The sequence below is a fragment of the Nilaparvata lugens genome, chromosome 11, assembly GCF_014356525.2.
Source record: "Nilaparvata lugens isolate BPH chromosome 11, ASM1435652v1, whole genome shotgun sequence".
Classification (NCBI taxonomy): domain Eukaryota; kingdom Metazoa; phylum Arthropoda; class Insecta; order Hemiptera; family Delphacidae; genus Nilaparvata; species Nilaparvata lugens.
The window spans coordinates 27,824,127-27,840,325 of record NC_052514.1 but is presented as its reverse complement, the minus strand read 5'-3'; the positions used below and the strand labels follow the sequence as shown (position 1 = coordinate 27,840,325).

General features: G+C 34.7%; 1 long non-coding RNA gene across 2 annotated transcripts in view; it reads left to right on the top strand.

Annotated features, from left to right (window-relative positions):
• The window catches only part of LOC120353610, a 91,881-nt gene that overhangs the window by 14,504 nt on the left and 61,178 nt on the right, over positions 1-16,199 (top strand). The window contains exons 3-4 of one of the 2 annotated variants that reach the window (XR_005572495.1): positions 4,601-4,757; positions 14,049-14,113. The exons of the other annotated variant lie outside the window; for it this stretch is intronic. This is a non-coding gene — a long non-coding RNA (uncharacterized LOC120353610). Of the gene's footprint in view, positions 1-4,600; positions 4,758-14,048; positions 14,114-16,199 lie in introns of those variants that run through there. 2 annotated transcript variants of the gene reach the window in all.

Here is a 16,199-nt window from a genome sequence, read left to right as displayed (position 1 = left end):
TTTGATGTGGAATGTTGAATTTGTGCTCTATTTACAACATAACGTTATTGTGTAGCCAGGTCTGCAGACACGGCACACGGTACCATTACACACCTTCAGTCGTGATGTTCTCTTCATTACTGTCCTCTATGTTCTCTCTCTGTCACTCAGCTTCTGAACAGATCATGTGCTTCTGGGTCATTCCCCGCCTGCTTCAAGGTATCTAAGCTAAAGCCAATTTTCAAAAAAGGCTCTCGGAAGGAAGTGGATAAATACCGACCTATAGCTAACTTGACCTCTTTGTCCAAGGTATGGGAGAGAGCAATATATGACCCCTTGCTGGCTCACTTCCTGAATAACAATCTTTTAAGTGAGTGTCAATATGGTTTTAGAGCTGGAATGTCAACCGTAGATGCATTGGAGAGTTTCATCAGTGATATCTATTCATCATTGGATCAGGGTGTTAAGGTCATGGGGTTTTTCGTTGATATGAAGAAGGCATTTGACAGCCTGAACCACAGCATTCTCCTAAGGAAGCTTCATTACTATGGAATTAGAGGTAATTTCTTGTCGATGATTGAGTCTTATCTTAGTAACAGAAACCATATGGTTGAAATAGAGGGCGATAATGGTGTTGTCATTAATGGTAAATTCAGGTCTGAACTTCGTCCTGTTGGGAGAGGGGTCCCACAGGGATCAATTTTGGGCCCCCTTCTGTTTCTGATTTACATTAATGACCTCCCTGCAAATGTACATCATGCCAAATCAGTTCTCTTTGCTGATGATTCAATTTCCTAATAACAGCTAGGAATAGTGATGAACTTCAGCTGACTGCAGACTCTGTGCTTAGTGAGGTGGCTCAGTGGTGCAAGGCAAACTTGTTGGAGGTAAACATTAAGAAAACCTCATTTATTGAATTCCAGATACAGCGATCACAGCTGGGCTCTTTTCAGTTTGATATTGATGGTGAGGAGGTTCAGCCCTCTACCTCGGCAGGGTTCCTGGGAGTGACTGTCGACCGGAATTTGGCATGGTCAGTTCATGTGGAATCACTGATAAAAAAACTCAATTCAGCAGCCTTCATTATCTCAAGATTATCTGGGGTTCTGGCAAGGGATGCTGTGATTGCTGCCTACCATGGGTATTTTGAGTCACTACTCTCATATGGCATACTGCTTTGGGGTGCTTCAAGAGAGCATGCACTGATGGTTTTCAAAGCCCAGAAGAGAACTGTTAGGATCATATTTGGGAAGCCCCATAGATTTTCTTGTCGGTCCATTTTCAAGTCATCAAGAATCATGACAGTTCCTGCTCTTTATATTTACAACCTGGCTATTTTTGCTTATAAGTCACATGACAGTTGGACAACAGGATCTGATATTCATGATCATTCACCAGATCAAGAAATGTTGTAAGAATTAATCAGCACCGAACAGCATTTTATGAACAAAGTACGGAGCATAAAAGTATAAAGGTTTTTATTCGTTGCCAACCCGGTTAAAGGAGGCTCAATCACTTGGCCTGTTCAAAAGAATGACTAAGGACTGGTTGATTGAGGAGTGTCCGTATAGTTGGCAGGCACTCATAAATTAAATCCTAGGCCTTCCTTTCAACATTTTCAAGATTAATTACTATGTGAAAGAGGCTGATAGACTGATTATATTTTAGTACCGTACTCTACTATTCTATTTTTTATCTATAAATGTTTGTTTTTTGTGTTACTGGTATCTATAATAGTGTGCATCATAGTCATAGTTACTTTTGTCATCATTATAATGCATTGTTTAGAAATAAGAACTTGTATTGCTAGATTAAGTTATGTTTTTATTGACTGATTTTTGTATGACAATTGTCCATGCTTTTCTTGTAATGGCCTATGACATGTAATATATAAATAAATAAAGAAGTTTTTGAGAAGTTAATTTGTCCACACACCACACTTCTGACCCATACGTCATGACTGGCTCAATCAAAAAAGATAATAAATTTTATAATTTTAAATTTGGTAACTGATTCAATGAAGGAAGAATATTATTTTCAACCAGTTGGATTTTAAATTATACTAATTCTGACTGACAAAGCAATTTCAGGCCCGTATTAATTCGAAATTCCATCAATTTTGACCAACTATAAGTATGAATGGTTCGTTTCTCACATGGAAAACTTTAGTTTTTTCAAAATAGGAATTTTCCTGACACTATAAGTTATTTAAGTCACTACAAGTAGGCTGATGTTTCTACATTCAGAGCACCTGATACCATAGAGCTAAGATACCAGTACCATATTCTTTCTTAGTTATATATCCAAATTATATCTTAGTTACATCGTATATTCTTAGTTATTATCTGTATTATTTGTCTCTGCTGATACTGTTTCATAACACCTCTTAAGAAAGCACCAAACCAAAATTTTCAGTTGGAGTATTTACTCACCAGATTCTTGTGACAATGGGACCTTCCCTTTCCGCAGCGGAAGAAGTGTTGAAAGACAGTCGATGGACCACTGTTAACATGTAGCTAATGCAATAAAGCTCCTGTTGCATTCTCACGTAGCTAAATAAACATCCGGATTCCACCATTGTCTTAAGAGCATCTTCCTCTGCTTCCTTATGGAAAGACATACGACGGACGGCACAAGTCACAGCTAGCAGCCTGCCATATGCCATGGCTTAAGGAGGTTAATGGATGAATGCATTCATACGAGTTCATAGTCCCAACACTGTACTACTATACCAAGGATGGTATATATCTATACACTATTCTTGCTACTATACAGTATTTGAAGGATCCCATTTTTTATTTGATCAAGCGATAAATTGAAGATTGAAGAGAGAAAGACCAATATAAGTTGCTCGCAAAATTCTCATCTATCAGGGTGATTATTTTAATGCAATATCAAATTAGCATATTACAACAATGTATTCATATTACAACAGTATTTGGATCTAAAGTTTCGTGAATTTCTGACTTGTTTTATGTATTCAACTCAAATAGGATGACTGGTGTCATGAATTTCTGACTCTTGTTCTCTATCTTCAATACAAATAACTTAAGCTAACTTAATTACCTTTTACTTATTTACTTTTTACTAACTTTTAACTTACTTATTATCGTTATATTTAGATGCAGACCCTTATTGGGCTATTTTCCTTAACCTTATATTTTACTGAAGCTTAATTGGCCTATTCATTATGAAGGGGCAAGGTGCAAACATAGAACTCCGAAGCTTGAGTGGAAATGATTTAGATTAGATTCTATTTATATCACAATGCTTCGACTGAAAACTATTTATCGTTCTTGATTACTTACACGTTATATGTTACACACTGTATTAGTTGGATAATTTTTATATAGAGTAGATCGGTACATAAACGAGTAGTTTCAAATCAATTTAATAAGTTGTTCCTCGATAACAATTAAATGTGTAGAAGCTACTCCACAATCATTTCATGTCATATTATATGAATTGAAGTAACAATTTTTATACTGGATTTGATGTGGAATGTTGAATTTGTGCTCTATTTACAACATAACGTTATTCTGTAGCCAGGTCTGCAGACACGGTACCACTACACACCTTCAGTCGTGATGTTCTCTTCATTACTGTCCTCTATGTTCTCTCTCTTTCTCTCTGCTCTCTCCCTTTCATCATCGTGTAGCTCTAATTACATTACGTTTCCGTAATTCGGCCAAACGACGACTGGACAACAAACGAATGGACTACAAAACAGAATCAAACCAAGGAAGGCCAAGTTGAGTGAAAGTCCCTTCCAAACAATAATTTATGTCATTCTCTATCCGTCCTTCTTGTTATTTTACCCTTTATAATATATCGGTCTCTTTTCATCCATCATCCATCATCACTCCGTTCTCGTTCACAACAGCTGCTATCAATCCTCATCACCCAAAATCTTTATTCTCAAACAACTTTATGATAAATTGAGTAATATCTAGTACTAAATTTCCTATCCTTATCTCTCACTCTTTTATTTACTTGACACTTGGAACAGTTACAAAAACTTCAAGTTTACTGTTTTGACTGCATAGTTTAATTACCTCTAGCCTTATTATAATTATGTTCCACATTTTAAATGTTGACTAAATTATGAGCGCAATAAAAGCTACTTCTAGTTTCATAAAAGTCGTATCCCATTTTTGGTCATTTTTGACTACTTGTCTTGTTAAAAAGCTGTAAATAGTAAAACATACTAAGTTAGTAGTTCACTGTACAAGTACTGTGATCTTATTAGTGTAAAATGTTAACGATGAACATTACTCTCTCGGAATGGGGTCATTTGAAAACTAAACTGTTCAGTTAATTTAGTTTGAATGGCGGAAATTTTTTTATACTTCAGTTTTGAAACTGTGATATTGGGCTTCTGACATTTCAGTTCTCCAATTGAGAATATTGGGCTCCTGTCATTTTGATGAGACGTTTTGCATGATCAATTGATTTTATGAAGTCGGTATCCAATTAAGATCTTAATTAAACAACCAGGTATAAGTATCTAAATTACTGAAAATATATTCAAGATCAATTATTGAGAATAATCTCAGCCCTCTCTGCTTTTAGATGAATTGCAAATTGTCATTTCCTTTCTACTAACAAATTTCATTTGCAGGATCATAACAGGAACAGTTTCGTGTTTACAACAATCCGATGAACCTCCGACTGTACTTCAGAAGTAGGAGACCTCCAATTCAAACAATGGGTTCTGGAATGCTTCGAATTCAGACTTTTCAATAATTATTGAGACTGGAGAGGTTCCACAGTATAAAGTAAGTTCTAAAAGGTTTATTCCAATTTTTGTTTCCAAAGCATTTTCCTTGTCTAACAAATCATAATTAGGAAAATGTTGTTCAAACTCGTATGAGAATCATTCAAGGAATGAAATATAATCTCTATAATGAATCACGTCAAATTAATCACTTTCAATTGAATTACTAGATCACATTAGATCATATTGGATCACTTTAAATTACACTTTTTAATTAATTCAACTAGACATTTTGAATACAATACTAGCGGGGCACCCGTGCTTCGCTACGGGAATTGAAAGATAAGATTATTTTTGTGAACTATTTATAATCTAAATTCTACCAAAATTGTTATAATCGTTTTTGAGATAAGGCCACAATTTGGCATGAAAACTATTGAGTCGAATCATTCGATTAATCATTGATGTGTTGGAAGTGCTCCGTAGAATTGTAGTCCAATTGCAGCGAATGTTGTAGAATATTGGGCGGGGTTCAAGAGTCAACCTCGACTTTATTAATTGGCAATTAATATTTCCCGTCGAAAGTTTTCAAATTAGCAGTGATCATGTTATTTTTGTTTTTGCTTGATGCAATTGAAGATTAATTTCCAAATTAAGTTGATTCGGAATTTGATGACTCTGGTATCCATGGATCTCTTGCTTATTCTGGAATTTTTAGCATAGCCAGTCGCTTACTTTTCATTTCACTTATCCAAAAGTGTAAAAGCTGCCAATCCACTGATTCTTTCTTCCATGGTAGTCCATTCATACATAAGGGTCCATTCATAATAGTTAGTATAACATTTATTGTGGCTGATTTCTTATGTCCTGAACTTTACTATCATAAATATTGAAGTGGGATCATTTTAATGTGAATTTTCATAAATCTGAATAGAGTTCATTCACTTTGATTATTGACTACCATTATATGACTTCTTACTGATCTTAGCTTGAAACCAAAAGCTTAGGGATGAAAATTTGGATGTAAACTAACATTCAACTTAATTTTTTTTCTATTCAAATTGACAACTTTATTATTTACTTGTGATCTATCAATATCAATAGGTTTGTCTTGTGTCATGTAATGACATCATGAAGGGAAATGGTGGCAGCTGATGGAATATTATGTTTATTTCGATTTAGTTTTCAGCTGATTTTGAAACATGAAAATATCTGGCCCAGTAGCACAAAAACCTTTTCAATTTCATTCAGGATTGTAAATGTCGTGGTGGATTTCATGAGAATTGATCAGAGCAGGGCTTTTTTTTAATAGATGGCTTCTCTCATTGGTTCTCGTGGTATTTAGTCCAGAATAGGAATTAACAGTGCAACTGGCTCTCTCAAGGCCATGGCTGCATACAAACATAAAGCAACAGAGGAACCAATACAACAGAAGCTGAAGAAATTAGTCGCATTTCTATCACCTCACAATGAACATTACATTCAACTATTATATGTTTGGAGAGAACGATTATAAATTTATTTTGCTATCATCCTGTCACTTTCTGAAACTATTATACCAGATGTTCCAAGAATAGTGCAATGTTTTAAAATAAGGTCGCCAAATTTGGTAACTCAACTACAGCTATTATAATATTTTTCATTTGCTCACACTCTCTTACGTTTTCAACAGATTATGGGAAACTTTTTTCTGATCAGCTGCTACTTGAGGGACCAATAATCCTTTCTCAAGGAACTTCAGCGAATTTTCCCAGAGTTGAGACCTGTTCCACAATAATGTTTTTTTTCGCAAACCCATATTCCTGATTAAATCAAAATCGTTAGAGCCGTTTTCGAGATCCGTCCGACATACATACATATCCACATATTCAAACAGAAATTGCTTCCTAAGTATAATTGACTTCAATGATTATGATTTCATTCAATGAGAGCTTATTAATTTCACATAATTATAACAGCTGGCATCAAAAGCAAAAATGTCAAACATGATTGAAATTGAAACAGTAGCAATCAAAGACCTTAAAGAGATAATCTTTAAGGTCTTTGGTAGCAATCATCAACATTATTATCTACATCTGATCTGAAGTAACCAAATTATAGTAAGATTCACATCAATGTGTCAGCATTGTTTGAATGGGGAGCATTGATGCTATTAATGAGAAATACTGACAGTCAACGAACTGTTATGCATATTCTCCAATATTTATAACAAAAGCTACTTTCTATTTTCTTTGGTAAAACAATCAATGTTTGAGAATAATATTGATGCATGGGAAAAGCGCCTTACTTCTATGGAAGATATTAATTTCTACATTAGGAAAAGGAACAACAGCTATTTGGCCGTTTTAATAAAAATAACCCCTTTCTTTCGCCCAAGTTGAATTTTGGCCGAATCTCCTCATTCTTTGCAAACAGATTCCACAACGGACACTTCTGAAGTTTTAAATATACCCTCCATATATCATACTGAATTATTAAAATTACATCGAAATTGTTTAAGCAGTTATCGCGATCGGATATACAAACAAAATTAAATTAGTCTTGATAGAATAGGATCAATTGATAGAAGCAACTCCCGTCATAAAAGTTTGTTTTATGAAAAATAAAAACTATCTATACTTCCAGTTGTTTGGCTAACAACCTACGTTCTTTTTACATTCTTCTCTACAGAGACAGCTACACTAATGCCAATAGATGAGAGATTTTTTTCTCCGATACTCTCATAAATCTTCTTTTTGAATACCTACGTTATTGAAATTAAGATCTGTGTTAACTCATAAACTAACAACCAAAACAACTGAGCTCTGGATACAAACTAACTTATCATCGGTGTTTTTAAAATACTTTACACTAATGGAAGAAATAAATTAAAGGAGAGTAAGACAGAGAGATTCGTAAGAGGAAGCAAGTAGGTGAGAGTGAGAGAGTACTCGTATAAAATAGAACGTAGGTTACCAAGATGATGTAACTATATATTATTATAGTGACTTTCCCACATATCCACGTGCCTCTCAATTGCAACATATCTATATTTTTAAAGTATTATTAGTTCTCGTCTATATAAAACTTGATAGAAATGCAGCAATTTTCTACAAGTTACTTCACTTCTTACAATCGGCTTTATCTCGTGCGTGATGGTTTATAAGAGGCAAATAAATTATTTTACACATTATTTATTGATTCACATCATAAGTATGTTCTTTCCGGAGATGGATCATTAAAGGAGTGATAATCCCATCACTGAAATACTATAACTGATGTTGTTAATGACATAATAATGTGACAACGTTGTAACATCAAGTATCCGGCCAATTTTGATTGACTTATGTTGTCAGTTGATGTCTAGATATAGTGTCGTTGAGATTTTTCATGAATCGCTGCAAAGCTTGGTGGCTGATGAAAGCTGTCTTCACATAGTTTAGATAGGGTTTATTGTATGAATGAGAAAAACTGTTAGTTCAAGTGTGATTATTAGTGTATTGTAAGATCGTGAGATGAACCTAAATTTCAAACTAATATTTGGAAGAAAGCCCACCATGATCATTTCGATTTTACGAACACAAAAATAGAATCACTTTTAAAACACTAATGTCAAACAACAGTGGTTATAAGAGAAGAATGTTTCATTTTTATATAAATAACAATCAAGACTTGACAGCTCGTATTTCATTATTTACCAAGTATAGATTAATACTTAGCATCTCATCAGTAAATGGATGGTAAAGTATTAACAGATTATATCCTAGATAAAATCTGTACTTAAGACTTCAATTGTAGCTATCTAAGTACTAGTGAACAATAGCAATGAGATCATCAGCAATGATGCAAACGTTTACAAAGTGAGACAATTCGTCTTCTAACAAAGTTGAAGGATTAAAAGATTATTTATTATTTATGCTGTGATAATCTTTCCAAAGCCATTCAAACTACGTATTTTTCTTGATCCACTGAGAAAAAACTGAGGAGAAAGGAAACAGATCTTTGATAAGCGACTATGGCGCAAGGCTCGATGAAAACTGGGAAAAAACTTCGTTAATCAACAAAAAATATATTTTTGATTGATGTGATATGAATAAATGAATGGTAATGGTAGGAAAGTAGGGCAAGTATTTGACCAGACAAAGCATGCATTACGTGTGGTTCAGCGTCACTGGGCCACACAATGTCTGACTGCATTGTTTGAATGGGAAGCAATGCTGTTATTCATAAGGAATGCTGACCGTTTGAAGTGATATCACTAGTCACTGGACCAGAGAATGTCCGTCCATTCTATCGCAGTCTGATTTCAATACAATATCGTCCACTGAAAGCAAGCAGAGTCGTGATCACGTTCAAGTGAATACATACTATGGAATTCCAGTTTATCTTTTATTTATGGAATATTTTGTTGAAAGGTGTTATCCAAGTTCAGTGGATTATTCGAAGTTACGTGTAACACAAAGATGGGGATCAGAGAGATGATAAAAATGTTTAGTGGTGATGACGTAAAAATAACTTTGAGAACAAAAGTCCATCGGACAAAATGATAGCTTGCATACATTTCAAAAGATTGGATGAATCGCGATGAAACTTTGCACTAAAGCCTAGTTTACACATAACCAATTGGCGAGACAGTTGTCTTTGGACAATAATTGTCCACATACAATACATAGCCTATACCAGAGTTGACAGAAATAATCCCTTATTTCCTTACTTTATGCCTATACATAAAATAATTGTCCAAAGACAACTGTCTCGCCAATTGGCGATGTGTAAACTAGGCTTAACGGCTATAGTCAACAAGTTCCATATTCTTTAAGATCTTCAATTTTTCTCATTTTTCACACCTATACTTGAATTTTTGTTATTCTGCACTCTCTCCTATCCTCTGTCTTTTCAATCTTGTAGTTTTGACCTCCTTTTCAATTACTTTGCCATTTTCCTGGTCTCTTATTCCTACTTTCCACCATATTAATTCTTCATCATGAAAATATTCTTATCTTTCCACAATTTTCCACCCTATTGTTACTACTACTACTACTACTACTTCTACTACTACTACTACTACTACTACTACTACTCAGTACTACTTCTTCTTATGCTTCTTCTTCTTCTTCTTCTTCGTCTTATCTTTCTTCTACTCTTTTTCTACATATCCTCCGTCACCCCCACTTCCTCCTTTTCCTTCCGTCCTTTCCTCTTTCTTTTAGTACTTCAGCTTCAGCTTTTTGTCGTTTTCTCCTTCTTTTCCCTCTTCTTCCTCTTTTTCCACACCTAATCCATCATCACAATATATTTCTCTGCCTTCCTGCCTTTCTTTTTCTATCTCCTTCTGCTTCTTTTCTTCCATTTCGGTGCTGTCAATATTTTATTCTACTCGCTACAAACTCTCCACATCAAGTAACCATCACACCAGTTTGCTGATATTCTTTGTTCGTATCGGTGCTAAACTTGCTGCAGACATGAACACCACTTCGATCTAGACGTGTACTCCTAGAGGTGATCTTCTTTAGTGAAACTGTCATATTATATGTCCTTATATTTTTTTAATGCCATTTTCAAGAAAATAGCCGAAACATGTTGTGACGAAATAATTTAAAAAAGTTACTCAGATTTATATTTTTATTTATATATTATGTCCTATTATAAAATCATTGCTTTTCATTGAATCAATGTTTGAAGTGAATCTTTCTATACCAAACTGGCAGAATATCATTTAATGATTCAAGATACACAATTATTCACTAAAAATATTAATATTATTTCTTATCCAATTAAATATTATCAATTCTGTCCATTCAACCAGAGCTGACAGTATGAAGTGAATCATATTGAAGTGTTTGTTTACAATGGATGCAGTGTACAGATTCTGATCATCGTGACAATGGCGGCCGATATTTTTGTTGTAACCGGGACACGAAGCTGGCGCTGGCCTCGGGCGTCAGCCATGGTCACCCTTCACTAGAGCACAGTGTAATAGCGCCATAGCTGAGCCCTGGTGCACGCCATGCCACCAGCCGGCTTCGGTCGCGCCATAAATCACGACCAGAGGCTCACATTGCTCTTGGGCTGGGACGCGAGGAGAAGGTAGGGCCCGCGAAACAGAGCACGGGACACTGAAGTGGAGAGACCACTAAAACAGAGTGCAGGAACGAGTAAAAAGCGTTGGCAAAGTCAATGAAAAGTGTTCGGTCACAGGTCGTTGCCTCCTCGCCAATCTTGATTCCAACCAACCATCCATTACGTTTTTATTACTCTCGACAATCATAACAATTCTCGACTGTCATAATAATAATCAAGTGGGCGATGTATCGAGATATGTTTCAAGGATCAATCTGCGCGCCAGACATCAATTCACTTAATCGATTTGTTGTGTAATGAGTGTGCCGCTGGATTTGTTGGTATCGATGAGATAGATCTGTGCATTTTTTATCCTCGATGATGTGGGTGAACCGTGAGGATGGAGTGGAAATCAGCGCAATGGGACTGTAGAAAATGAGATGAAAACTAGTGCACCAGCTAACTGCTATGTATAATCAACCTTCAGAGTTCGGATTAACTACTGACATATTTATTCACAAATCTTAATCCCTTTATTTCAAGCTGAAATAATAAAAGTCTATGTTTCTCAATTACCATAAAAATGGAATCCGAGAAAGATTTTTTTCGATATTCAGGAGTTAGCAATCTAATCTCTTCTACTGCACATGCCCATCATTTTTTATGTGTCTTATTAATAGCTGGGATATTTTCACTTCAGGTGCCACTATTATTTATTTAAAACTAACAGTTAACCCGTGCTCCGCAAGGGTCCAATTGAAAACTTGACCTACTGAAATATTGAAGAATTTACAATAGGCCTATAACCATCTTCGGTAAAATGAAACTCCATATCCAAAGTTAAGGCAATTCGGTACACTTTTGTATTATTTAAATTGAATAATCTTTTTCAATATAATTGTCAAGATCATTAAAAGAGTGAGGAAAAGTGGCAACTGAAATTTTCTTGTGGTCTAATAAGCGAGTTATGGGTTGTTGAAGTGCTAACTCTCCAGATTCCGTTTTCTTTCCAGGTCATAAACGGTTATGACTATATTATTAGAACATCTCTTGAAAATTCAAAAAATGTATCTTTCCAAACTAAAACATTTTACTCCCCATTTCGTTCATAAATAAAAAAGTAACATTTTTTGTAAATTCCTTAACTTGTTTATTTTGATATTGATATATGAGTCCAAAAAAGTGGTTTTTGGGTGTGTGTGTGTGTGGTGTGTGTGTGTGTGTGTGTGTGTGTGTGTGTGTGTGTGTGTGTGTGTGTGTGTGTGTGTGTGTGTGTGTGTGTATGTGTGTGTACACGATATCTCATCTCCCAATTAACGGAATGACTTGAAATTTGGAACGTGAGGCCCTTACAATATAAGGATCCGACACGAACAATTTCGATCAAATGCGATTCAAGATGGCGGCTAAAATGGCGAAAATGTTGTAAAAAACAGGGGTTTTCGCGATTTTCTTGAAAACGGCTCCAACGATTTCGATTAAAGTTATACCTGGAATAGTCATCGATAAGCTCTATCAACTGCCACAAGTCCCATATCTGTAAACATTTCAGGAGCTCCACCCCATCTATGCAAAGTTTGATTTTAGATTCTCAATCAGGCTTCACATACAATTTAAACAAAAAACTCCGAGTGGAAAAGATTCAGAATGAGAATGTTCAGTAACATATTTACCTAAAATTGAAAATAAGCTCGAAATTCGAGAAAATGTGATTATCCAATTGCAAACTGTTGGCAACTGTTGATTCTATTAAATGATTCACTATGAAGAGATAGCACACCTCGTGTGTCTCCTCTTCCAGCCCCGTCACCAGCTGGCTTGGATCTTTGAATAGTAGACTTGAGATGCGCGGGAACACTAGCGTCAGGTGATCAATTTTCATAACGGCAAGGGAAGAGTGCGCCACACCAGATTTTTACTCTAATATTGGCGTATGAAGGAGGCTCCTTTTCCTTTTATATTATCCTTGAAATGCAAAATTTCCAAAAACCTTGTATATACGTCGACGCGCAATTGAAAAAGGAACATACCTGTCAAATTTCATGAAAATATATTACCGCGTTTCGCCGTAAATGTGCAACATAAAAACATATAAACATTTAACATTAAGAGAAATGCCAAACCATCGACTTGAATCTTAGACCTCACTTCGCTCGGTCAATAATCACATTTTCTCGAATTTCGAGTTTATTTTCAATTTTAGGTAAAAATGTTTCTGAACATTAATTGTAGAGATTTTCATGCTCAATCTTTTCCTCTTGATTTTTTTGTTTAAATTGTATCTGAAGTATAATAATTGGGAATCTAAAATCAAACTTTGCATAGATGAGGCGGAGCTCCTGGAATTTTTACAGATATAAGACTTGTGGCAGTTGATAGAGCTTATCAATGACTATTTTAGTTATAAAATTTATCAAATCGATGGAGCCGTTTTCGAGAAAATCGCGAAGAACCCTGTTTTTTACAGCATTTTTGCCATTTTAGCCGCCATCTTGAATTGCATTTGATCGAAATTGTTCGTGTCGGATCCTTATATTGTAAGGACCTTAAGTTCCAAATTTCAAGTCATTCCGTTGATTGGGAGATGAGATATCGTGTACACAGACGCACATACACGCATACACACACACTCTCTCTCTCTCACACACAAACACACACACACACACTCTCTCTCTCACACACAAACACACACACACACAGACCAATACCCAAAAACCACTTTTTTGGACTCAGGGGACCTTGAAACGTATAGAAATCTAGAGATTGGGGTACCTTAATTTTTTTCGGAAAGCAATACTTTCCTTACCTATGGTAATTGGGCAAGGAAAGTAATAATAAGGTGTAGGCCTACCGAACTGCCTTAATCAGTTTAGTAGCTGAGACGTGATGATGTGTCATTCCTGAATTTCGTGTAGCCTACGTATGAACGTATAAGCCAATTATTTCTTTTATGATATTATAGACTAGCAGGTACCCCTGCTCAGCAAGGGTCTATTTTAAAACTTGACGTAATTAAATCTTGAAGAATTGAAAATAAGCCTATAACCCCCTATCCCCGGTTAATTAAGAATCTATATGCAACATTTCAAGTTAATCAGTCCAGTAGTTCAGACGTGATGATGCGTCAAACATAATTTTCCTATCCCGTGTTTAAGCCAGTTCTTTCCTTCATTATAGTATATGATGGTTTACAAGCTGGCTCAAGATTCGAGAAGTATTAACTTAATTATTTATAGTTTATTGGTGCATATATGTTGCGGGTTGTCAATTACAACATGTCTGAATTTGATTTATTCTATGTTTTCAATTACAGTACTGAGTACGACCACAATGAATACGAGATGAGTATGAATATTCCACATCATCCTCTACCTTAAATTCTCTAGTTGACCTAATAATGCATTTCCATGTTGCACTTCCCATGATACAAATGGGCTATCTAATTCATAATACATTATAATATCTGAACTATCATTGGTGTATTTATAGTTACATACAAATTATAGTAGGCTTTTAAGGCATGTTAAGAATAATGATCCAAGTTTCAAATTAATTTTTGAAAACAATAAAATTTCTAAACCTTTCTTGAATTTTACAAACCTCTAGTTAATACCAAACACCTTAAAAATGAGTCTCTCATTAGAATTGAATGATAATGAGAAGTAGGATTCCTGTAAAGAGTAGGCTAAACCACAACAATACGGCAAGTCTGGCTTTTGACAACTATGTTGCAAATAGAATTTCACGTGGTGAGATACACGTTCTCAAATAATAATATTTGATTATTATCCTTTTCCAACTCATTGTTGCCAAATTGCAAGCAATGGTTATTGACTATGTAGAAAATATAATGTGCTATCAGGATATCAAATTTCAATTGAATATAATTTTTACCAAAAATATGTATTTTATTACATTGAAGTTATAAAATGTAATATTATTCATAAAATATGTTGGAGATAGAATTGATTGTAAATAGGCCAAATTAGTCTAGTTGTCTGGCACTTTCAGCCTCAAGTATGCCAGCACTGCGTGGTTGCGGTTTTGAATCCTGCAGTCAGGCATATGAACTTTCGATCATATATTATGCTTGGTGCTTGCAATTTAATGTGTAGTTCTGATTTTTTAATTAGTGCTTGAAAAATATGTATGATTCCTTTCCCCTGTTTGTATATTATTACCAGAGAATAGCTATACATAGCATTATCATAAATATGATTGTTTATTCTGATACCTTTGACAGAGGAGAGATAAATAGTATTTGTATCGTTCTATTCATTTACTAATGTAACGCTTTCTTTCAGTAAAATTCTTCATTCTTGTCACAACAATAATTGTTATAGTGAGGTCCACGTTATAATGACAGTATTTCATCAACTTTGGTTTTGCTATTCTTGTCTATTATTCGACAAAGCCGGTGGTACTATCCTTTACTAGGTCCACAACGATGCCAATTATGTCTTTAACAGTGTAGAAATATAATTAATTAATGCAGAGAATCGGCATCACTATTCTTCTATCTTTATCCACTGTCATTATATAACGTGGACCTCACTGTAGGTCAAGTGTCAACTCTATCAGCCCAAATACCAAGCAAATCTAAGATTAATATCTTCCTTTTTTGGCTGGATAAACTCACGAGAACTAACCTATATCAGTTTTTGTTGCAAAGAATGATTAATTGACCGAAGCGAAGCTGAGGTCTTAGTTTCGACTCGATCGGCTTTTGTCTGTTTGTTTGTTTGTACCGCAGTTACAGTCCGATTTGGATGAAATTTGGTATGCAAGTTCTTTGAAACAAGGCGCAGAAACGTATGTGTAACGATTTTTGGTAAGACCTCCGGTTTTATTGTAATATTTAAAAAACCGTAAACTAACCTCAAAAGTTACTTTTTCGTATCTTTGAAGATACAGCAATTCATATTCCTACTTTTTCGCATTCACTGTTACCGGGGCATGTTGTACAAGTTGGTTAGAGGGTAATTTGATACACTGTGGGACCCAGGTTCAAATCTTGTTCGACCAGTTTTTTTTTGCAGACGATACTAATCGTTTTATCTTATTCTAATAATATATCATTATAAAATTATTATTACTACTATACAGAATAGTTAAATTGAATCATCTTATTATTAAATTGATTTATCTTATTAATTGGATAAATTATTTAAAAAAATCTTTAATATCAATACATAAATAACTATTATTATCTATGTTACAGATAACTCTACTATTTTAGTTGTAGACAATATTTAACATCATAAACATTTCTTTAATCTCCAACTTCTTTTATTCATAACTATCAGTTATTACTTTAGTTATTTTTTACCTGAATTTTCAGTTTATCAGGTACAATAATTATTTTATTGTAGCCTATGCATTTTTTGTGCATTTTTATGTCGCTCTACAGTGTTAAGTCTTTTGTTTTCCTTTAGGTATGATATCGGAAACCGATTTGTGAGCA